General features: G+C 43.7%; 2 long non-coding RNA genes and 16 other non-coding genes across 18 annotated transcripts; 16 read left to right on the forward strand and 2 right to left on the reverse strand.

Moving 5' to 3' along the window:
* Positions 1-1,314: 1,314 nt before the first annotated feature.
* On the forward strand, positions 1,315-1,503 carry LOC124450138. Its single transcript, XR_006949879.1, has one exon. It is a non-coding gene; the product is annotated as a U2 spliceosomal RNA (small nuclear RNA).
* Positions 1,504-1,847: 344 nt separating this feature from the next.
* Positions 1,848-2,011, forward strand: LOC124449908. Its single transcript, XR_006949673.1, has one exon. It is a non-coding gene; the product is annotated as a U1 spliceosomal RNA (small nuclear RNA).
* An 827-nt stretch (positions 2,012-2,838) lies between these two features.
* On the forward strand, positions 2,839-3,034 carry LOC124450162. The gene has a single exon (XR_006949885.1). It is a non-coding gene; the product is annotated as a U2 spliceosomal RNA (small nuclear RNA).
* Positions 3,035-3,343: 309 nt separating this feature from the next.
* LOC124448329 lies at positions 3,344-23,752 on the reverse strand. Its single transcript, XR_006949022.1, has 4 exons — positions 23,725-23,752; positions 3,649-3,748; positions 3,481-3,579; positions 3,344-3,392 (listed from the first exon to the last, which is right to left on the reverse strand). It is a non-coding gene; the product is annotated as an uncharacterized LOC124448329 (long non-coding RNA).
* Positions 4,751-4,944, forward strand: LOC124450132. Its single transcript, XR_006949875.1, has one exon. It is a non-coding gene; the product is annotated as a U2 spliceosomal RNA (small nuclear RNA).
* On the forward strand, positions 5,288-5,451 carry LOC124449909. The gene has a single exon (XR_006949674.1). It is a non-coding gene; the product is annotated as a U1 spliceosomal RNA (small nuclear RNA).
* Positions 6,280-6,468, forward strand: LOC124450083. Its single transcript, XR_006949840.1, has one exon. It is a non-coding gene; the product is annotated as a U2 spliceosomal RNA (small nuclear RNA).
* Positions 6,812-6,973, forward strand: LOC124449961. The gene has a single exon (XR_006949726.1). It is a non-coding gene; the product is annotated as a U1 spliceosomal RNA (small nuclear RNA).
* LOC124450067 lies at positions 7,801-7,988 on the forward strand. Its single transcript, XR_006949826.1, has one exon. It is a non-coding gene; the product is annotated as a U2 spliceosomal RNA (small nuclear RNA).
* Positions 8,332-8,490, forward strand: LOC124449968. The gene has a single exon (XR_006949732.1). It is a non-coding gene; the product is annotated as a U1 spliceosomal RNA (small nuclear RNA).
* Positions 9,272-9,465, forward strand: LOC124450097. Its single transcript, XR_006949854.1, has one exon. It is a non-coding gene; the product is annotated as a U2 spliceosomal RNA (small nuclear RNA).
* LOC124449948 lies at positions 9,807-9,969 on the forward strand. The gene has a single exon (XR_006949713.1). It is a non-coding gene; the product is annotated as a U1 spliceosomal RNA (small nuclear RNA).
* On the forward strand, positions 10,795-10,985 carry LOC124450030. Its single transcript, XR_006949791.1, has one exon. It is a non-coding gene; the product is annotated as a U2 spliceosomal RNA (small nuclear RNA).
* Positions 11,329-11,491, forward strand: LOC124449925. Its single transcript, XR_006949689.1, has one exon. It is a non-coding gene; the product is annotated as a U1 spliceosomal RNA (small nuclear RNA).
* On the forward strand, positions 12,325-12,515 carry LOC124450047. The gene has a single exon (XR_006949807.1). It is a non-coding gene; the product is annotated as a U2 spliceosomal RNA (small nuclear RNA).
* LOC124449892 lies at positions 12,857-13,020 on the forward strand. Its single transcript, XR_006949657.1, has one exon. It is a non-coding gene; the product is annotated as a U1 spliceosomal RNA (small nuclear RNA).
* On the forward strand, positions 13,854-14,047 carry LOC124450142. The gene has a single exon (XR_006949881.1). It is a non-coding gene; the product is annotated as a U2 spliceosomal RNA (small nuclear RNA).
* LOC124448330 lies at positions 23,066-23,344 on the reverse strand. The gene is made up of 2 exons (XR_006949023.1): positions 23,203-23,344; positions 23,066-23,114 (listed from the first exon to the last, which is right to left on the reverse strand). It is a non-coding gene; the product is annotated as an uncharacterized LOC124448330 (long non-coding RNA).
* Positions 23,753-24,317: the final 565 nt, after the last annotated feature.

Here is a 24,317-nt window from a genome sequence, read left to right on the forward strand (position 1 = left end):
ATACAAGCAATTGTCCAAGGTCTCCGTATGCTCTCGTCCTCGGATCCGAACGTTACAGCCATGGCTAAACACGAACTAAAATACATAGTCAGAAGATCAACACAGCTTAACCCAACTGCGGACCTCATCTCCGTCTACTTATCTAGCACTAAAGACCCCCGTACTGACAGACTATACTACTCATACTCCTCCCTGTGGTCTAGAGTTCGCCAAGCATGTCGCCGACTCTCTGTTACTTTTTCATTTTCTGACTCTGAACCACCCACGATCATCGCAGATGAATCCCCTGCCATCAAATCGGACAAAGTCACCTATTTCTTGCACCAACTGGTCCTCGACAGACACTCCAAAGACCTGACTGAGATCGTTGACCAAGGGAAAGTTGCGAGATGTCTAGCAGATGACCAATATGCCAACGGATCATCCTGGCAATGTACGGGCCTAAATATCCGGTTTAAGGACTGGCGCTTCATTCACCGGGCACGTTTGAATCTCCTCCTCTGAATGCGGTAAAGTCCAGATTCTCGGCAACGGACCCAACATGTCGCCATTGCGCAGCCTGAAACTCTCCCACACGTCTTGTGTCATTGCCGTCCCCATATGGTACAAATCAGGGAACGACACAATGCCATAGTAGACCGTGTAACTCAAGCAATCAGATTTGGTACAGTAACAACAGACCGCACCATCAAGTCTTCGAACCTTAACCTGCGACCCGATATCGTTGTTGAAGAGGAGGACCGTGTGCTAATAATTGATGTTACGTGCCCTTTGATAACGACGACGATGCTTTAGCCAACGCTGCGCAAAATAAAGTTACGAAATACCAACCACTCAAAGCGTACGTGGAATCTACGGGGAAAACTTGTTCTATCTTACCTTTCGTAGTAGGTGCGCTGGGCTCTTGGTATAAGAAAAACGAACTCGTCCTGAAAGCCTTGGGAATGACACGTAGATACAAGTCACTCTTCCGAAAACTCTGTTGTTCTGACGCAATTAAAGGATCCTGCGACGTCTATCGCATTCATCTCGGCTGTGATGACGACGTCCGTCTCGCTGACTGATCTGGAAAAGAAAATAACACTAACATTAGCATACATGAAATCAGTAGAAACAATTATTTGACATTACGCTAGAACAATTAATGATAGTTAAAAGACAATTCTTTTAGATAATATTAATTTTGTACGTTGTAAATGATGTTCAGAACTGTTTGTGTTTCATTTATTTTCCTTACATCCGAAATTGAGAACAATTGACTTACGTGTAAATATGTAATACTACCTCTGTAAATAATTCCTGGGTAACCTACTGGTCCCATCATTTTTTGGATATTAAATTTGATAAGAACTCTGTTCTTATCAGCTTAATATCTGATATGTCGGGCAATGCCCGACTCTTATATTAAACTGATTTTGGATATCGGCCATGGGATTGAGCTTGCTTCGCCCTGGCCACGGGTTGTCTCGGTATTGCACTACCTCCGAGTTCGGCCCATTTCCCTTCGCGGAAGGGAAACACATTTACTTTAAACAAAAGAAAAAAACAAACAAAACAGCCAGCAAATCAAATAGCAAAGCGAATTTATTTTGTCTGTAACTAACTAACTAACTAACTAACCGAGAAACGAACCGTTTAACATTTAACTAATTAACTAACATACGTCTCTTTTCGACAGAGTCGGCGAAAGACGAAAAGACGTCGTCGTCGTCGGAAAGGAAGACAATAAAGGCCGTCAGACGGTAAGTTGCAAGTGCAAAAGTAGTGAAAAGTAAAGGAGGGGTGCAACCGTGTCGCACCGAGCGTACGTTCGCGTACAAAGTATGCTCGCCGTGCGTCGTTCGAGCATACTTACCTGACGCGAGAGGCACCTTGATCAGCTAGGAGGTCCTCTCAGGATGAGGCCCTTTCATTGCACTTCGACTGGGTTGACTCCTGCGATTACCCCTAACGTGGGTAACTCGAGCGTATAATTTCTGGTAGTGGGGACCTGCGTTCGCGCTCGTCCCTTCGTTTCTCACGATGGGAGGAAGAAGCGGAGAAAAGAACAAATAAAATAGAACACGATATATAAATTCGTTGTTCGTTCGGGGTTAGGTTGCATGCTGCCAAATTTTTACTGACCTATCCCAAAATGCATAGCGAGATGCAGGAGAAATTTATATCATCTATTAGCAAGAATAAATTACTTGTATTTGACATAAATTACTTGTACTTAACAACGACGTAAACGGCCGGCGTGTGTATATTTTGACGGACGGCATATACATTATGAAAATATACAAATTATAATATGTATCGTCGACGTTAACAGTAATGAAATTGCATTGCGAACGTTTTTCTTACTTAGTCGTACGTTTGTTTAGCTTTTATAGTAATTATTTCTATGTATCACTGACATTTAACGGCTCGTAGTGTAAAATTCGTTCATTGAGCTGCTTGTCTGCCGATTTCATGAAGCATGACCTTGTTGACATTGCAGCACTTGCATACAATGCGAATCATTATCGCCCACAAGCACAAAGCGTTTGTTTTACAATGAGAAAGCACGTCTGCAGCAAGTTCGCGACAGACATCGCGTGCTTCCTACGTCATATGAAACGATCGCATTTCGCGGCATTACGCGCGAATTTTCAAACATGTTCTTCTTTACGAACAGGTGTACATTGGATTAGAAAGAACGCTTGACATGACGATTGTAGTAAAGGATGATTCCTTCGTTATCCGTACTGCTTGATTTTTCATTTGTTGCATGATTTCTACGCGAAAAGATACAATAGAACCGTGTGTTTCTCATGCAACTTGTAGAGTGAAAAATGGCGAAAGCTCTTCTTCTGTATCGCTTCTCGGCCTTTTGGCTAAGATCAAGTGTAGATTACATGACGTTTCGGCGGAGCTCTCGAAATTTTGATCTCCTTTCTTCAAAATTGTTCATCTGCCTTACTTTTTGGTATAATCTTGTAGCTAAAAGTCTAGCGATCATTTCAAGAATATATTGGTCGAAATTGGTCTATTTTTCGCCGAGAAATCAAAGTATATAAATTGATGCGATCGGCGGTTGTTTTGTTTACCACGTGCTCGCGTTCATTTGGTATTTTTTGCTGTTAAATTCATCGTGGATCAACTATATTTGGTATCTGCGTGTTCCAGACAATCTCCTCTACATTTCTACAAGATTTTTGGAATCAAATTGTATAAATTTTTCAAAATTTGCGAAAATCGTCAATCCGAAAATCAAGCGATGGTGCTTCCACTTCGTGACGGAATACTTCCAACACCCAAATCAAGTAAAATCAATTCTAAAGATTCTACGAGCTTTATTTCGCCTTCTACTTATCCTTTACCATATGAAGCTGTCCAAATTATCAACTCCTTCAACATTAGTGAGCAACCTAAATGGAACATTTCAGTTGGAACTAAAAACATCAAGTTAAAAATGGAATGGCTTACAATAAACACTCATACGGACAAATCTACAACCTTCAACTTTCCTACAACTGTTCTTCACTCAATATCATTGTTCAATCTCGATAAACCAACTTGGTCTTCATCCTTCAATGGCCAAGAAGTCCTCCTAAACTGTGAGTGGAAAATTATAAACAACAATTCATCTCCATCTCAATTTAATACTCCACAATCAGCTGCTACCTTATATAACTCTCCAGACTCTGGATATCATACTGGTTCACCTCCTACAAATTACTCACCCAATACAGCATCAATCACACCTACAAAACTAAATTTTCACCTACAAAGAGAAAGAAAAATGATTTTCATCCCTAAACTCCCAAATCTTCAAAATCTCCCCCAAACCCCTCACCAACCTATTCCCTCCCAAAAGCAATCCAACCTTCCTATCATTAAACCACCCATCCGTCAACAGCAAAAAGCACAAACTCCCCCTCCCATTCCTACTCCCTCTACCCCAAAATCCCTACCAATCCCTCTACCAAAACCCCACCCACCCACAATACTACAATTCCCTCAACTGGCTTGACCCCCACTTACTCCCAGCCTTACCCATACAAACCTTCTTCTTCAACTATCGCTGTCATTAATCCTGATGCTTCAACTACCAACCAGGACTACGACCCATGCGTGACTTTGTGCCAAAGTATAACAAATTTGCACAACCTCCAAGATCCATTAAAATATATGACGATGGATCCCTTTGATGACAGCATCCGAGCAGAATTCATGAATATCAATGGTCGATGCCGCCTCTGCAATGAAGAAATACCATCATACCTTGCCATGGCTCATGTATATCAATGTCGCGAATTTGATGACGAAAGAATTAAAGATTTTTGCCAAAAATATGCCTTGAAGCTGAACACTGGCGAACATACCATATATAATTATATATTATTGCATGCCAGTTATCTTTTTCAAGACAATTTAATTCGAATGACATTATAAAGACATTAGTACTTGCGTGGTTTTACCAGTGATATTGACAATCTAGCTGAAACAATTCTTCCTTCTTTCTAACCAAATGTGGTTATTCTCCATCAATTACTATAAAGTATTAGGGATCATGGCTATCCTGATGCTCAGCACTCAAAATTCTCTCTTTCAATCATTTAAAACTTAACTTACCTTTCTTTCGCCCATCTTGTGCATAAAAGCCACACATCCTATTTTCTATGGTTTCTCTATTATCATATATACAATATTTACATCTATATGTACAATATTTACAATTATCTTTTTACCTATGTTGGCGCAACTGATATAATATTATGTAACTATCCTTATTCTTTGTTAATCTTCAAATGAAATAAAAGTAATTCTGTTCTTATCAGCTTAATATCTGATATGTCGGGCAATGCCCGACTCTTATATTAAACTGATTTTGGATATCGGCCATGGGATTGGAGCTTGCTTCGCCCTGGCCACGGGTTGTCTCGGTATTGCACTACCTCCGAGTTCGGCCCATTTCCCTTCGGAAGGAAACACATTTACTTTAAACAAAAGAAAAAAAAAACAAACAAAACAGCCAGCAAATCAAATAGCAAAGCGAATTTATTTTGTCTGTAACTAACTAACTAACTAACTAACCGAGAAACGAACCGTTTAACATTTAACTAATTAACTAACATACGTCTCTTTCGACAGAGTCGGCGAAAGACGAAAAGACGTCGTCGTCGTCGGAAAGGAAGACAATAAAGGCCGTCAGACGGTAAGTTGCAAGTGCAAAAGTAGTGAAAAAGTAAAGGAGGGTGCAACCGTGTCGCACCGAGCGTACGTTCGCGTACAAAGTATGCTCGCCGTGCGTCGTTCGAGCATACTTACCTGACGCGAGAGGCACCTTGATCAGCTAGGAGGTCCTCTCAGGATGAGGCCCTTTCATTGCACTTCGACTGGGTTGACTCCTGCGATTACCCCTAACGTGGGTAACTCGAGCGTATAATTTCTGGTAGTGGGGACCTGCGTTCGCGCTCGTCCCTTCGTTTCTCACGATGGGAGGAAGAAGCGGAGAAAAGAACAAATAAAATAGAACACGATATATAAATTCGTTGTTCGTTCAGTTAGGTTGCATGCTGCCAAATTTTTACTGACCTATCCCAAAATGCATAGCGAGATGCAGGAGAAATTTATATCATCTATTAGCAAGAATAAATTACTTGTATTTGACATAAATTACTTGTACTTAACAACGACGTAAACGGCCGGCGTGTGTGTATATTTTGACGGACGGCATATACATTATGAAATATACAAATTATAATATGTATCGTCGACGTTAACAGTAATGAAATTGCATTGCGAACGTTTTTCTTACTTAGTCGTACGTTTGTTTAGCTTTTATAGTAATTATTTCTATGTATCACTGACATTTAACGGCTCGTAGTGTAAAATTCGTTCATTGAGCTGCTTGTCTGCCGATTTCATGAAGCATGACCTTGTTGACATTGCAGCACTTGCATACAATGCGAATCATTATCGCCCACAAGCACAAAGCGTTTGTTTTACAATGAGAAAGCACGTCTGCAGCAAGTTCGCGACAGACATCGCGTGCTTCCTACGTCATATGAAACGATCGCATTTCGCGGCATTACGCGCGAATTTTCAAACATGTTCTTCTTTACGAACAGGTGTACATTGGATTAGAAAGAACGCTTGACATGACGATTGTAGTAAAGGATGATTCCTTCGTTATCCGTACTGCTTGATTTTTTTCATTTGTTGCATGATTTCTACGCGAAAAGATACAATAGAACCGTGTGTTTCTCATGCAACTTGTAGAGTGAAAAATGGCGAAAGCTCTTCTTCTGTATCGCTTTCGGCCTTTTGGCTAAGATCAAGTGTAGTATCTGTTCTTATCAGCTAATATCTGATATGTCGGGCAATGCCCGACTCTTATATTAAACTGATTTTTGGATATCGGCCATGGGATTGAGCTTGCTTCGCCCTGGCCACGGGTTGTCTCGGTATTGCACTACCTCCGAGTTCGGCCCATTTCCCTTCATGGAAGGGAAACACATTTACTTTAAACAAAAGAAAAAAACAAACAAAACAGCCAGCAAATCAAATAGCAAAGCGAATTTATTTTGTCTGTAACTAACTAACTAACTAACTAACCGAGAAACGAACCGTTTAACATTTAACTAATTAACTAACATACGTCTCTTTCGACAGAGTCGGCGAAAGACGAAAAGACGTCGTCGTCGTCGGAAAGGAAGACAATAAAGGCCGTCAGACGGTAAGTTGCAAGTGCAAAAGTAGTGAAAAGTAAAGGGAGGGTGCAACCGTGTCGCACCGAGCGTACGTTCGCGTACAAAGTATGCTCGCCGTGCGTCGTTCGAGCATACTTACCTGACGCGAGGCACCTTGATCAGCTAGGAGGTCCTCTCAGGATGAGGCCCTTTCATTGCACTTCGACTGGGTTGACTCCTGCGATTACCCCTAACGTGGGTAACTCGAGCGTATAATTTCTGGTAGTGGGGACCTGCGTTCGCGCTCGTCCCTTCGTTTCTCACGATGGGAGGAAGAAGCGGAGAAAAGAACAAATAAAATAGAACACGATATATAAATTCGTTGTTCGTTCGGGGTTAGGTTGCATGCTGCCAAATTTTTACTGACCTATCCCAAAATGCATAGCGAGATGCAGGAGAAATTTATATCATCTATTAGCAAGAATAAATTACTTGTATTTGACATAAATTACTTGTACTTAACAACGACGTAAACGGCCGGCGTGTGTATATTTTGACGGACGGCATATACATTATGAAAATATACAAATTATAATATGTATCGTCGACGTTAACAGTAATGAAATTGCATTGCGAACGTTTTTCTTACTTAGTCGTACGTTTGTTTAGCTTTTATAGTAATTATTTCTATGTATCACTGACATTTAACGGCTCGTAGTGTAAAATTCGTTCATTGAGCTGCTTGTCTGCCGATTTCATGAAGCATGACCTTGTTGACATTGCAGCACTTGCATACAATGCGAATCATTATCGCCCACAAGCACAAAGCGTTTGTTTTACAATGAGAAAGCACGTCTGCAGCAAGTTCGCGACAGACATCGCGTGCTTCCTACGTCATATGAAACGATCGCATTTCGCGGCATTACGCGCGAATTTTCAAACATGTTCTTCTTTACGAACAGGTGTACATTGGATTAGAAAGAACGCTTGACATGACGATTGTAGTAAAGGATGATTCCTTCGTTATCCGTACTGCTTGATTTTTCATTTGTTGCATGATTTCTACGCGAAAAGATACAATAGAACCGTGTGTTTCTCATGCAACTTGTAGAGTGAAAAATGGCGAAAGCTCTTCTTCTGTATCGCTTCTCGGCCTTTGGCTAAGATCAAGTGTAGTATCTGTTCTTATCAGCTTAATATCTGATATGTCGGGCAATGCCCGACTCTTATATTAAACTGATTTTGATATCGGCCATGGGATTGGAGCTTGCTCGCCCTGGCCACGGGTTGTCTCGGTATTGCACTACCTCCGAGTTCGGCCCATTTCCTCGCGGAAGGGAAACACATTTACTTTAAACAAAAGAAAAAAAAAACAAACAAAACAGCCAGCAAATCAAATAGCAAAGCGAATTTATTTTGTCTGTAACTAACTAACTAACTAACTAACCGAGAAACGAACCGTTTAACATTTAACTAATTAACTAACATACGTTCTTTTCGACAGAGTCGGCGAAAGACGAAAAGACGTCGTCGTCGTCGGAAAGGAAGACAATAAAGGCCGTCAGACGGTAAGTTGCAAGTGCAAAAGTAGTGAAAAGTAAAGGAGGGTGCAACCGTGTCGCACCGAGCGTACGTTCGCGTACAAAGTATGCTCGCCGTGCGTCGTTCGAGCATACTTACCTGACGCGAGGCACCTTGATCAGCTAGGAGGTCCTCTCAGGATGAGGCCCTTTCATTGCACTTCGACTGGTTGACTCCTGCGATTACCCCTAACGTGGGTAACTCGAGCGTATAATTTCTGGTAGTGGGGACCTGCGTTCGCTCGTCCCTTGTTTCTCACGATGGGAGGAAGAAGCGGAGAAAAGAACAAATAAAATAGAACACGATATATAAATTCGTTGTTCGTTCGGGTTAGGTTGCATGCTGCCAAATTTTTACTGACCTATCCCAAAATGCATAGCGAGATGCAGGAGAAATTTATATCATCTATTAGCAAGAATAAATTACTTGTATTTTAAATTACTTGTACTTAACAACGACGTAAACGGCCGGCGTGTGTATATTTTGACGGACGGCATATACATTATGAAAATATACAAATTATAATATGTATCGTCGACGTTAACAGTAATGAAATTGCATTGCGAACGTTTTTCTTACTTAGTCGTACGTTTGTTTAGCTTTTATAGTAATTATTTCTATGTATCACTGACATTTAACGGCTCGTAGTGTAAAATTCGTTCATTGAGCTGCTTGTCTGCCGATTTCATGAAGCATGACGACATTGCAGTGCATACAATGCGAATCATTATCGCCCACAAGCACAAAGCGTTTGTTTTACAATGAAAGCACGTCTGCAGCAAGTTCGCGACAGACATCGCGTGCTTCACGTCATGAAACGATCGCATTTCGCGGCATTACGCGAATTTTCAAACATGTTCTTCTTTACGAACAGGTGTACATTGGATTAGAAAGAACGCTTGACATGACGATTGTAGTAAAGGATGATTCCTTCGTTATCCGTACCTTGATTTTTTCATTTGTTGCATGATTTCTACGAAAAGATACAATAGAACCGTGTGTTTCTATGCAACTTGTAGAGTGAAAAATGGCTATCTTCTTCTGTATCGCTTTCAACTAAGATCAAGTTAGTATCTGTTCTTATCAGCTTAATATCTGATATGTCGGGCAATGCCCGACTCTTATATTAAACTGATTTTGGATATCGGCCATGGGATTGAGCTTGCTTCGCCCTGGCCACGGGTTGTCTCGGTATTGCACTACCTCCGAGTTCGGCCCATTTCCTTCGCGGAAGGGAAACACATTTACTTTAAACAAAGAAAAAACAAACAAAACAGCCAGCAAATCAAATAGCAAAGCGAATTTATTTTGTCTGTAACTAACTAACTAACTAACTAACCGAGAAACGAACCGTTTAACATTTAACTAATTAACTAACATACGTCTCTTTTCGACAGAGTCGGCGAAAGACGAAAAGACGTCGTCGTCGTCGGAAAGGAAGACAATAAAGGCCGTCAGACGGTAAGTTGCAAGTGCAAAAGTAGTGAAAAGTAAAGGGAGGGTGCAACCGTGTCGCACCGAGCGTACGTTCGCGTACAAAGTATGCTCGCCGTGCGTCGTTCGAGCATACTTACCTGACGCGAGAGGCACCTTGATCAGCTAGGAGGTCCTCTCAGGATGAGGCCCTTTCATTGCACTTCGACTGGTTGACTCCTGCGATTACCCCTAACGTGGGTAACTCGAGCGTATAATTTCTGGTAGTGGGGACCTGCGTTCGCGCTCGTCCCCTCGTTTCTCACGATGGGAGGAAGAAGCGGAAAAAAGAACAAATAAAATAGAACACGATATATAAATTCGTTGTTCGTTCGGGTTAGGTTGCATGCTGCCAAATTTTTACTGACCTATCCCAAAATGCATAGCGAGATGCAGGAGAAATTTATATCATCTATTAGCAAGAATAAATTACTTGTATTTGACATAAATTACTTGTACTTAACAACGACGTAAACGGCCGGCGTGTGTATATTTTGACGGACGGCATATACATTATGAAAATATACAAATTATAATATGTATCGTCGACGTTAACAGTAATGAAATTGCATTGCGAACGTTTTTCTTACTTAGTCGTACGTTTGTTTAGCTTTTATAGTAATTATTTCTATGTATCACTGACATTTAACGGCTCGTAGTGTAAAATTCGTTCATTGAGCTGCTTGTCTGCCGATTTCATGAAGCATGACCTTGTTGACATTGCAGCACTTGCATACAATGCGAATCATTATCGCCCACAAGCACAAAGCGTTTGTTTTACAATGAGAAAGCACGTCTGCAGCAAGTTCGCGACAGACATCGCGTGCTTCCTACGTCATATGAAACGATCGCATTTCGCGGCATTACGCGCGAATTTTCAAACATGTTCTTCTTTACGAACAGGTGTACATTGGATTAGAAAGAACGCTTGACATGACGATTGTAGTAAAGGATGATTCCTTCGTTATCCGTACTGCTTGATTTTTCATTTGTTGCATGATTTCTACGCGAAAGATACAATAGAACCGTGTGTTTCTCATGCAACTTGTAGAGTGAAAAATGGCGAAAGCTCTTCTTCTGTATCGCTTCTCGGCCTTTTGGCTAAGATCAAGTGTAGTATCTGTTCTTATCAGCTTAATATCTGATATGTCGGGCAATGCCCGACTCTTATATTAAACTGATTTTGGATATCGGCCATGGGATTGGAGCTTGCTTCGCCCTGGCCACGGGTTGTCTCGGTATTGCACTACCTCCGAGTTCGGCCCATTTCCTTCGCGGAAGGGAAACACATTTACTTTAAACAAAGAAAAAAAACAAACAAAACAGCCAGCAAATCAAATAGCAAAGCGAATTTATTTTGTCTGTAACTAACTAACTAACTAACTAACCGAGAAACGAACCGTTTAACATTTAACTAATTAACTAACATACGTCTCTTTTCGACAGAGTCGGCGAAAGACGAAAAGACGTCGTCGTCGTCGGAAAGGAAGACAATAAAGGCCGTCAGACGGTAAGTTGCAAGTGCAAAAGTAGTGAAAAGTAAAGGGAGGGTGCAACCGTGTCGCACCGAGCGTACGTTCGCGTACAAAGTATGCTCGCCGTGCGTCGTTCGAGCATACTTACCTGACGCGAGAGGCACCTTGATCAGCTAGGAGGTCCTCTCAGGATGAGGCCCTTTCATTGCACTTCGACTGGGTTGACTCCTGCGATTACCCTAACGTGGGTAACTCGAGCGTATAATTTCTGGTAGTGGGGACCTGCGTTCGCGCTCGTCCCCTTCGTTTCTCACGATGGGAGGAAGAAGCGGAGAAAAAGAACAAATAAAATAGAACACGATATATAAATTCGTTGTTCGTTCGGGGTTAGGTTGCATGCTGCCAAATTTTTTACTGACCTATCCCAAAATGCATAGCGAGATGCAGGAGAAATTTATATCATCTATTAGCAAGAATAAATTACTTGTATTTGACATAAATTACTTGTACTTAACAACGACGTAAACGGCCGGCGTGTGTGTATATTTTGACGGACGGCATATACATTATGAAAATATACAAATTATAATATGTATCGTCGACGTTAACAGTAATGAAATTGCATTGCGAACGTTTTTCTTACTTAGTCGTACGTTTGTTTAGCTTTTTATAGTAATTATTTCTATGTATCACTGACATTTAACGGCTCGTAGTGTAAAATTCGTTCATTGAGCTGCTTGTCTGCCGATTTCATGAAGCATGACCTTGTTGACATTGCAGCACTTGCATACAATGCGAATCATTATCGCCCACAAGCACAAAGCGTTTGTTTTACAATGAGAAAGCACGTCTGCAGCAAGTTCGCGACAGACATCGCGTGCTTCCTACGTCATATGAAACGATCGCATTTCGCGGCATTACGCGCGAATTTTCAAACATGTTCTTCTTTACGAACAGGTGTACATTGGATTAGAAAGAACGCTTGACATGACGATTGTAGTAAAGGATGATTCCTTCGTTATCCGTACTGCTTGATTTTTCATTTGTTGCATGATTTCTACGCGAAAAGATACAATAGAACCGTGTGTTTCTCATGCAACTTGTAGAGTGAAAAATGGCGAAAGCTCTTCTTCTGTATCGCTTCTCGGCCTTTTGGCTAAGATCAAGTGTAGTATCTGTTCTTATCAGCTTAATATCTGATATGTCGGGCAATGCCCGACTCTTATATTAAACTGATTTTGGATATCGGCCATGGGATTGGAGCTTGCTTCGCCCTGGCCACGGGTTGTCTCGGTATTGCACTACCTCCGAGTTCGGCCCATTTCCCTTCGCGGAAGGGAAACACATTTACTTTAAACAAAAGAAAAAAAAAACAAACAAAACAGCCAGCAAATCAAATAGCAAAGCGAATTTATTTTGTCTGTAACTAACTAACTAACTAACCGAGAAACGAACCGTTTAACATTTAACTAATTAACTAACGTCTCTTTTCGACAGAGTCGGCGAAAGACGAAAAGACGTCGTCGTCGTCGGAAAGGAAGACAATAAAGGCCGTCAGACGGTAAGTTGCAAGTGCAAAAGTAGTGAAAAGTAAAGGGAGGGGGTGCAACCGTGTCGCACCGAGCGTACGTTCGCGTACAAAGTATGCTCGCCGTGCGTCGTTCGAGCATACTTACCTGACGCGAGAGGCACCTTGATCAGCTAGGAGGTCCTCTCAGGATGAGGCCCTTTCATTGCACTTCGACTGGGTTGACTCCTGCGATTACCCCTAACGTGGGTAACTCGAGCGTATAATTTCTGGTAGTGGGGACCTGCGTTCGCGCTCGTCCCCTTCGTTTCTCACGATGGGAGGAAGAAGCGGAGAAAAAGAACAAATAAAATAGAACACGATATATAAATTCGTTGTTCGTTCGGGGTTAGGTTGCATGCTGCCAAATTTTTTACTGACCTATCCCAAAATGCATAGCGAGATGCAGGAGAAATTTATATCATCTATTAGCAAGAATAAATTACTTGTATTTGACATAAATTACTTGTACTTAACAACGACGTAAACGGCCGGCGTGTGTGTATATTTTGACGGACGGCATATACATTATGAAAATATACAAATTATAATATGTATCGTCGACGTTAACAGTAATGAAATTGCATTGCGAACGTTTTTCTTACTTAGTCGTACGTTTGTTTAGCTTTTTATAGTAATTATTTCTATGTATCACTGACATTTAACGGCTCGTAGTGTAAAATTCGTTCATTGAGCTGCTTGTCTGCCGATTTCATGAAGCATGACCTTGTTGACATTGCAGCACTTGCATACAATGCGAATCATTATCGCCCACAAGCACAAAGCGTTTGTTTTACAATGAGAAAGCACGTCTGCAGCAAGTTCGCGACAGACATCGCGTGCTTCCTACGTCATATGAAACGATCGCATTTCGCGGCATTACGCGCGAATTTTCAAACATGTTCTTCTTTACGAACAGGTGTACATTGGATTAGAAAGAACGCTTGACATGACGATTGTAGTAAAGGATGATTCCTTCGTTATCCGTACTGCTTGATTTTTCATTTGTTGCATGATTTCTACGCGAAAAGATACAATAGAACCGTGTGTTTCTCATGCAACTTGTAGAGTGAAAAATGGCGAAAGCTCTTCTTCTGTATCGCTTCTCGGCTTTTGGCTAAGATCAAGTGTAGTATCTGTTCTTATCAGCTTAATTCTGATATGTTGATCACTTTGCGACTGGTTTTGATCGCTGATAATTGGATATCGCCATTGATTTGGAGTTTGGACTCCTGTTAAGGTTATTTGGTATTAATCTACCTCTCTTCTGCTGATTTCCTAGTGGAACATTTTGGATTGGATCTTCTGTATCTCAGTTTGGAATGTTATTGACACGATTTTTGGACGACCCTGGAACTCAAGACGAAGACGAACCTTCGCCGTTTGCTGTTGTTTCAACGACGCTGTTGCTCTACACGTCAATCCGTCTCAATCCTTAGCTCGTCGTCGCTTTGCTCTTTGGCGAACGTTATATTCGACCTGTTCGTAGTTTTTACACTATTCGCGTTGATCGGCGAAACTCAACGCTATTTGCGCTTGTTCTACTGTCGATCGATATACGCTCGCACACGGCTTTTTCGACTGTGTTTGGCTACTCACTACTATATTTAAAGCTAGGATGCTCTCCCGCTTATTTATTCTTTATTCTGAGAGGATCTCAGCCCCGTCCTTGTAATGTAAAATTTTATTGTCAGCAGGCCGTATAAACTTCCTCGTACTAACGAAGCATCGCACCGTAGTTTCGTCGCATTCGCGCGTCATTTACTTGTTCTTTTAAGAACAGCTGCATCGTCTGACTATCCTGCATCGAACGTGGGTAATTTACGAACGAAGGAACAATTTTTGAACGATTTTCATCGTCTTTTCTGGTAGAGTTTTGTGTTAGTACCCACGTGGTTAAACCTTCGCTATTCTGACTATCGCTGCATATAATTCCATATAATTTGCATTCGCTGATTGCACGCCGAATATATCTTGAACATTGCTACCCTCTATACTACACTGGACTATATTCTACAGCGTTTAGACGATTTTTGAACAATTTCTGGCGTTTACTTTGAAAGATCTCTACGGCTCTAAACCGCGTTTCGAAGCCTGCGAAGCATATCCATTCTGAGTCTTTCTACACGCCAAAGAAACAATTGATGACAAATTAAGCGCTATACTCTCGGTGAAGAGGGCTCTATTAACGTCTTTTACCCTCTTTGGACCGATTGGATCAATTTTAAGACAATTTGCTAGCTGGTTGTGTTTTAACACCCATGCGTGGCGAAGGACCCGCAATTGCTTCATAAAGCCACTACTACGTTGGTTTATTTACGACAATCTCAGCGTTTTGGAACATTTTTATCCTTCTAGCTCACACACATCATTGTTCGAACATTTTTTTGGCGTTTATCTTGGGGCTTTCATCGCAACAAACTTCCGCGTCACCTCGAAGTTTTGAACGGTAACATTACACGTGCTCTTACACTCCACAGAATTAATTTGCTGTGTTTGACATTTCGCGCCTACTACTTTTCCTTCTGAAAAGGCTATATTAACAGCCCTAACATATTCATCGGGCCAATTTGAACGTTTAAGTGCGATATTCTACTAATCCCGCACTATTTTTATCGATTACACTCCGAGGGGTCTAATTACCCAAAGACATCCCACGTGCATCAACTTTTCGCCGCGTGCCAATTTCGTCTACGCGCCAATTTTGTCCGTGCGCCAATTTTGTTCGCGCGCCAATTTTATCTGCGCGCCAATTTTATCTCGGCCAATCTTATTTACGCCAACTCTATCTACGCGCCAATTCTATCCACGCGCCAAATTCTCCACGTGCGTTAATTTAAAAACACTAAACTATTATTACTCGTGCAGCTGATTACATTGAAACATTCTGTGTGCACTCCTACAATTTTCTCTGCCATTTCACCGTGTTGGATATACATTCATTGGAACTGCCTTACTTATCACTTCTCGCGTACGCATCATTTTAGTGGTAATAATAAAATTTTTGTGTTTTGTTGTCCATTTCTTCTCCGTGTGGGCCCAAAATGCCCACATGTGTATATTGCATGAAATGGTTCAAGACCCGTGGCCACTGGCAGAACACTGGCCGCTCATCATGGGACTCCCAAGTATGACGACGTTCCAGCCCAACGCTGCAAAGCCACGTATCGTGTCGATATCCATCCACAAGACATCCGCTGCCCATACCGAGGTTATAAGTATGTCAGCAGACAAGTTGCTGGTATACGTAACCTGGCAACCCATTTTCGAGGAACCACCCTCAACATGAGCTAGTAGTCTCCCACCTCTGCGGTCTCTGCAATACATACATTGATCCCAGCGAATCCACCAACACATGCAAGCTCATCGTCACTCCCACAAGCAGCAATCGCCATTCACTCCACCTCAACCTACCATCGATCAATCACCCAGAGACTACTATCTCCACCTCACCGAATTCCACCTCCACGACAGCCGCACCTCACCATCAAGCACATACTCCACCACAGTCATCGCCGATGCCAATCAACAAGACCTCTTGCCCCATGGAAGGCTGCACTTTTTCACTTAAGCCAACCCGACCCCACAACTCTCAAAACTCCTTCAACACCACACACCCCAATCAATCCCTCTCCCTCCGTACTACTGTCAATCCTGTAATGGCTAATGGCGGAGATCAACCTTCCCACCTGCAGAGCCACCAAGCGAGTCTGAGCAACCAACTCCTACTTCCTCCACTACCGCCTCTCTTACCTCCCTCATTCCATAACCCTGGATCCGATCCCACCCACTTCCATCCATCATCCTCCAGCCATCCACCCTGTCCCCCCACTCCAATCATCATTCTCCACCACCTACCACCCTTTCTGTCCCATCCCCCACAGACCTCTCTCCACTCTGTCCTTCATCCATCTTTCTTTATCCAACCAACTCCTTCCACCTACTCCACCCATCTGGCACGCCCTCCTCACTGTACCATCCAACCCCAATTCATCACCACCGATAGCCCTGGATGAACCCGACCCTACTCCAGAAGATCCCACCACAACTTCCACCCCCGTTCCTCATCCATGGCACCACCCAGCCAACGACCAGCGCCATCCATACTCGCGCAACCATCAACACCCAAATTTCCCACCTCATTTTTCATTAGAAGACAATCCACATTCTCCACCATCATCCGCTGACATCACTCACGAGCACCTCAAGTGTAAGTGAGATTAACTTCGCTGTCACCATCCACCTGCAGCATGGAACTTCATCCGGCTCCTCTCTGGGGACAAATGTGCAGCTTCTGCTCTCCAACCTCATGGAGATTCGTAGTACCTCAGTAGCCCTAATCTCCCTCCACATCTCAACCCACGAACACACGTCACGACGCAAGACATTGCGCCCATCTCCAATTTCCAAGCAGACCAGCCCACACTGCCACCACGGCCACAACCTCCTGCTCATCCTGCGGCCCCTCCACCACCCACCGTGATCACTTAGCCACCACCCACTGAACCGCTTGGCCCACCAACACCAACTTCTTCATCAACATCAACCTGGCCGACTTAGCGGCGATAACATCCGATATCGCAACCTCGGGCACCATTGAGCGGACCGTGTCCCATCACCCGTCCTGCGACCCCAGGCACCTCTGATGATGAAGATGGTGTTGATAAGCTTCTACAACGAAGAACAACCTCCATCCACCGACGACCAGACCACCTTCTCCTCTTCAGGGAGAAATGGCAGTCTACATCTCACAGGACTCCTCTTGGGCTGACTTCACACAACACTGCACCTGACCACCCGCGGCTGCCTCGGGGCTCGCCATCCACCTCAACAGATCATCCACATCCACGCCAATGCGAAACCAACCGACCGAAACCACCACCTCACGTCCACCACAAGGCAGCTACATCAAATCCTTTGACCCCACGAGCTCCGGCTTCCAGGGTCTCTACCATTCAAAACGAGCGGCACCGTAAGATCCTGAAACAACAACACCATTTTCACTGGCACCATTGATGATGCGAACCACATACACATCCTTTGAGGAAAAAACACGAACACCACCATCCTCAAAGAACACCTCGAAAATTCACCCCGCCGTGACGCATCACCCAATATCACAGGATCTCTACCCGGGAACTCCGTCAGGCTGAAATTGCGCAAAACCAGCTGCGTCAGTCGGCATGCCTGGCATGGACAAATGCAATACTCACACCTCAAGAAGGTTGATCCCACCGCCATCCTCACCTCATATTCACGATGTCATCATGAGCGACGCCACAACCGTGGAAAAGAAGCTGTCACCATCTCATCTACAAAGGGTGATGACAGCGACATCACCAACTTCCGCCCCATTCCTCATGTCCACCATGTATGCTGTTCATGGGAGTGCTTTCGCCAAACGCTTAACAAGGTGGAGCATCACTCGAGGATCCTCTCGGACGAGCAAAAGAGTGCTTAGACCCTCTGAAGGCTGTTACGAACACACTTTCATGCTGGTCATTATTGCCCGGACGCCGTCAGGAAAACTGTGCATCGCCTGGCTTGATCTTAGCGCGTCGCCGGCGTGGTAAAGCACCAGGTCATCCTTCCGTCCCTTCTGCCGTTGTGTTCCTCCAGACATGGTTGCACTCATCATGAACTTATGCTGGTGCATCCACAACCATCCTCACACCTGGTGGAAGAACCTCATCCATCCCTGTCCATGCTGGCGTGAAACAGGATGCCTCAGCCCTATTGTGTTCAACCTCTGCTTGAGCTCATCCTGCGCTCGGTTAAGGAAAGGGCCTGACACAGAGAGCTGGGGTGTACAAATTCCAGAACAGAACTGTCTCTGCCTGGCATATGCGGACGACCTTGTCTTCATGGCGTGAACTGCGAAAACCTCCAGCTGCTTTTGATACTGCTGCTGATTCCTTCCAGTGCGCGGATTCGAATCCGACCAGATGCCACCCTCTTCTCCGTCTGGCGGTAGGAGCCTCTGGACCGAGGTACGACGCTGTCTCGTGATCACCTACGTAGACGAACAGTCTATCGTTATCTGGGGTGCCATAAGATCCACAACATCGGCGACATTCCATCCATAATCCCACGACTCATCCACGACCTCCACGCCATCAACAACTCTTAGCACCTTGGCAGAAGCTGGATGCTATTCGGACGTTTAAGAGCTCATGCCTCAAGCAGCACTGGCGGGTGATGCCTCTGAAAATCATTGAGTGAATACCGTTCGCTGCTCGTCCGGGTGCTCGCGTGAGTTCTTTCCAATCTGCTCTTCGCCGACTCACAAGGTCGAACAGATCATCCACTTCTCTTCCCACTCTACACCTTTCCAGCTCGTCAACTTATATGGCCCCAATCAGAAGACCCTGGCACGTGGAATTCGACCATAAGCCATTGTTCCCTACGATCATTCTGGCGATCAGTGGTCAATCCAATGTTGCCACCATCTGGCTGGAAGACCCTCGCTCATTAGTCCGCCAAACGCCTTGGCTAACCTTACCCAAGAGCTAAACTTAGTGGACATATGGCGACATCGCCATCCAGATGAACGTTGTTTTACGTGGACCCGTGCAAATGGCCAAGTTGGATCAAGGCTAGACGTTGGGTAAAGTCCTTAGCACCGTCCGTTAAGGATATATCCATCCTGCCATATTTTCGTAGCGATCACTCCTACGTCTTTCTTTCTTTTTCTCTGCCGAATGCAATCGAAGCAGGGCTGCTGGAAATTTAACAATAATTTAATTAATAATGAAACGCCACGTCAAAACCATTAAAGACTCCGGACCAGGAAAAACTTATTACCCTCCTTACCCATTTGGGGGCGTTGCAGAAACTCATTCGACAGATCACCATCGAAGTTCTCGACAGATCTAGCTGTGTCACAAAGGAACAGTATGACAACCTCAATAAACAACTTATCGATCTTCAAACCCGCAGAAATGCAGGCGGGGACGTTTCCATCAAACTGAACACGGTGAAGGACGCCTATCGACCATCACCGTGTAAGGCCGAAGGTCGCGCTTCGCGTGCCGAGAAACTGGGCTGAAGAAGGGGAAATCTCTTCTAAATATTTCTTCCAACGCGAAAAAACACGTGCCGTACGAAATTTGATGCATGCGATCAAGGATATTCACGGACGTACTATACGAACACTGCGTGGTATGTTACAAGTGTGGATGTTATTCTATACTACCCTTTTCTGCTGCTTACCTAGACGCAGAACAAACCTTTTCCTGCAGCTTACATAAATTATCCCCTATGGACGCGGCCCTTTGCGAGGGAGCGGTTACCCTGGAGGAATGTACGGCGGCCATAAATTCCTTTTCCAACAATAAATCTCCGGGGGTGGATGGCCTTACCTACGAATTTTATCGTACATTCTGGGACTGTATGGGTCCCGATCTAGTGTCCGTACTAAACACATCGCATACCACCGGTCTATTATCTCTGTCTCAAAGAACTGGGATAATCACCTTATTATATAAAAAAGGGGATAAATTAGACCCCAAAAACTGGCGCCCTATTACACTGCTATGTACAGATTATAAAATCCTATCAAAAGTACTTACCGGCCGCTTGGCCACGGTCATATCCAACGTAACTTCGCCATGTCAGACGTGTGGCGTCCCTGGACGATTTTCTGGAGAAGTGGTACGTTTGATACAAGATTGCTTAGACTATGCTAATTTAAATAATATTGGCGGAGCCCTGCTGTCATTAGATCAAGAGAAAGCCTTTGATCGCGTAGACTGGGAGTTCATGCATACAATTTTGGAGCACATGAATTTCGGACCATCCTTTCGAGCGTGGGTTCGCATACTATATACCACTTTGTACTCACGTGTTTTAATCAACGGTACTCTCGGGGGCCCTTTTACTATTTCCCGGGGAGTACGGCAGGGTTGTCCCCTTTCGCCCCTGTTATATGTTTTGGCAGCCGAACCCCTTTCGTGTGCCATACAAGCATCAACCAATATCGATGGTTTCTCTCTGCCATCTGGAGACTCAGTGAAAATTCTACAGTATGCGGATGACACCACTTGCTTTGTTACCAACGACTCCAGCCTGCTGACATTGCTCAATCTGTTTGACCGATATTCAAAAGCTTCGGGTGCCAAATTAAATCTAGACAAGACTGAAGGCCTGCTGTTTGGATCATGGAGAACTAGAACGGATTTACCTGTTCGTTTGCAATGGTCCACCGAATTTTTGATTATCCTGGGTTGTCGAGTCGGCAATTCCATTCTGCCCGACTGGGACAAACTAGTTCAAAAATTTAGAGCTAAAATAACCTCTTGGTCATCACGATCCCTGTCTCTCCAAGGCCGAACTTTGCTTGCAAACACCCTTGGCCTCAGCATATTCTGGTACCAAGCAACCATCTTCGACATGCCAAAAACGGTGGTACACGCGGTAAATAAAATCCTTTTCCCATTTATATGGAACAAAACCAAAGAACCCATCGCACGCAGCTCCGCCGTTGCTCCTCGTCCTCGGGGGGGTTTGGGTGTTGTACATGTTGCCACCAAAATTTTATCTTTGAGAGCAATCTGGCTCCGCCGGCTGTTGCTCTTCCAGTATACTATTCCTTGGCCTCCTCTGTTGGCCTTCTATGTACGCGATATCTTCAAGCAGGACCTGGCCACCTTTTTTTCTCGAGGCACCATTCCTGCTTATCTCGTTAAAAAATTACCCAAGTTCTACCAGTCCGTAGTTCATACTTGGATGCAGTTAAAAGGACGACTAGTAGACAATTCGTGGCTGGTGGGAAGCGAGGACATTGTCCCTATACCGCTGGCAGAACTTACAGCTCGAGGCACGTACTCCATCCTGCTCGAAAGTGCCTTAACACCCCATAAGGCTGTTGGAAAATTCCGCAACATGCAGATTGAAGTCCACTGGCCATCTGTGTGGCATTCCTTAAAACTATGGCGCTTTATCCGATCAATAGCCGATACGAATTACTATAACTTTCATGGCCGCCTGGCCACAGCAGACCGTTTATTGCACTTCGGCATGAACGTGGATGAGAAATGTTTTTGCGGAGAGCTTGAAACCGCTCTTCACCTGTTCTGCCACTGCCCTGTCGCCACCGCCGTATGGGACTGGCTCACCCCCCTACTGGTACCCTTGGCCTTGCCCCTCCCACTTACCATCTCCACCATTCTTTTCGGCTTCCCCGCAGCAAAGAAGACCCCGGCAGCTGTGAATGCCCTTCTGGGTATCTTCAGACACCACCTTTGGCTTCATCGCAATCGATGCAGGTTTGACCGTCTCTCACCCGATGCCTCCTCGGTATTGCGGATGGCGAAGTCAACCTTCCGATTCGCGGTGAAAATGGAACATCGCCACTGCCTCCTCACGAAGTTTGAAGACGAATGGTTGATTCGTGGTCTGGTCGGTACCATCGCCGACGACAATTCAGTATCCTTTTCTAAGGATTTCATGTCTTGAATGTTGGTACTTTGTTGGACGGTGCTGAAGGGGGTCGCCTTCATTGGTTGTACTGCCGGATAGCCCGTTCGTCGTACGTCGCGTAGATTGCGAAAAAACAGCTTGCTGTCCTTTTCAATATCTCGTCTTGTGATTCTTGTTCGTCTCGTTACAAGCTCTAGCATTTATGCCAGGGCTTCGTATCGTCGAAAGATCCCAGATCTTTCCTTTCTGTTCTCTGTCGGTTTTGTCCGCGGGGGAGAGGTTCGCAGCCTCTGTCGATCTGCGTCGCTGGTAGCGGCCCCCCTGAGTGTACCGGTCTTGCACGTAAGGGTTCGTCGTCATTGCACCCCCGACGTCGTAACCTACCCGGTCCCCACCCAAAATAAGATCAAGTGTAGTTTACATGACGTTTCCGGCGGAGCTCTCCGAAATTTTGATCTCCTTTCTTCAAAATTGTTCATCTGCCTTACTATTTGGTATAATCTTGTAGCTAAAAGTCTAGCGATCATTTCAAGAATATATTGGTCGAAATTGGTCTATTTTTCGCCGAGAAATCAACGTTTATAAATTGGTACGATCGGCGCTTGTTTTGTTTACCACGTGCTCGCGTTCGTTTGGTAATTTTTGATGTTAAATTCATCGTGGATAAACTATAATTGGTATCTACGTGTTCCAGACAATCTCCTCTACATTTCTATAAGATTTTTGGAGTCGAATTGTATACATTTTTTCAATTATTTGCGAAAATCGTCGATCCGAAAATCAAAGCGATGGTGCTTCCACTTCGTGACGGAATACTTCCAACGCCCAAATCAAGTAAAATCAATTCTAAAGATTCTACGAGCTTTATTTCGCCTTCTACTTACCCTTTACCATATGAAGCTGTCCAAATTATCAACTCCTTCAACATTAGTGAGCAACCTAAATGGAACATTTCAGTTGGAACTAAAAACATCAAGTTAAAAATGGAATGGCTTACAATAAACACTCATATGGAAAAATCCACAACCTTCAACTTTCCTACAACTGTTCTTCACTCAATATCATTGTTCAATCTCGATAAACCAACTTGGTCTTCATCCTTTAACGGCCAAGAAGTCCTCCTGAACTGTGAGTGGAAAATTATAAATTCATCTCCATCTCAATTTAATACTCCACCACAATCAGCTGCTACCCTATATAACTCTCCAGACTCTGGTTACCATACTGGTTCACCTCCTACAACTTACTCACCCTATACAGCACCAATTACACCTACAAAACTAAATTTTCACCTACAAAAGAAAAATGATATTTTCATCCCTAAAACTCCCAAATCTTCAAAATCCCCCCAAAACCCTCACCAACCTATTCCCCCTCCCAAAGCAATCCAACCTTCCTATCATTAAACCACCCATCCGTCCAACAACCAAAAGCACAAACTCCTCATTCCCTACTCCCTCTACCCTAAAATCCCTCCCAATCCTCTACCAACAAACCCCAACCCACCCACAATACTACAATTCCCTCAACTTCAAAATCCCCCACTTACCTCTCAGCCTTACCCATACAAACCTTCTTCTTCAACTATGGTTGTCATTAATCCTGATGCTCCAACTACCAACCAGGACTACGAATGCGTGACTTTGTGCCAAAGTATAATAAATTTGCACAACCTCCAAGATCCATTAAAATATATGACGATGGATCCCTTGATGAAAGCATTGAGCAGAATTCATGAATATCAATGGTCGATACGCTCTGCAATGAAGAAATACCATCATACCTTGCCATGGCTCATGTATATCAATGTCGCGAATTTGATGACGAAAGAATTAAAGATTTTTGCCAAAAATATGCCTTGAAGCTGAACACTGGCGAACATACCATATATAATTATATAATATTGCATGCCAGTTATCTATTTCAAGACAATTTAATTCCGAATGACATTATAAAAGACATTAGTACTTACCGTAGTTTTACCAGTGATATTGACAATCTAGCTGAAACAATTCTTCCTTCTTTCCTAACCAAATGTGGTTATTCTTCATCAATTACTATAAAAAGTCTTAAGGATCATGGTTATCCTGATGCTCCTGCACTCAAAATTCTCTCTTTCAATCATCTTAAAACTTAACACCT

This window comes from Xenia sp. Carnegie-2017, unplaced genomic scaffold (assembly GCF_021976095.1).
Source record: "Xenia sp. Carnegie-2017 unplaced genomic scaffold, XeniaSp_v1 HiC_scaffold_23, whole genome shotgun sequence".
NCBI classification, from domain to species: Eukaryota; Metazoa; Cnidaria; class Anthozoa; order Malacalcyonacea; family Xeniidae; genus Xenia; species Xenia sp. Carnegie-2017.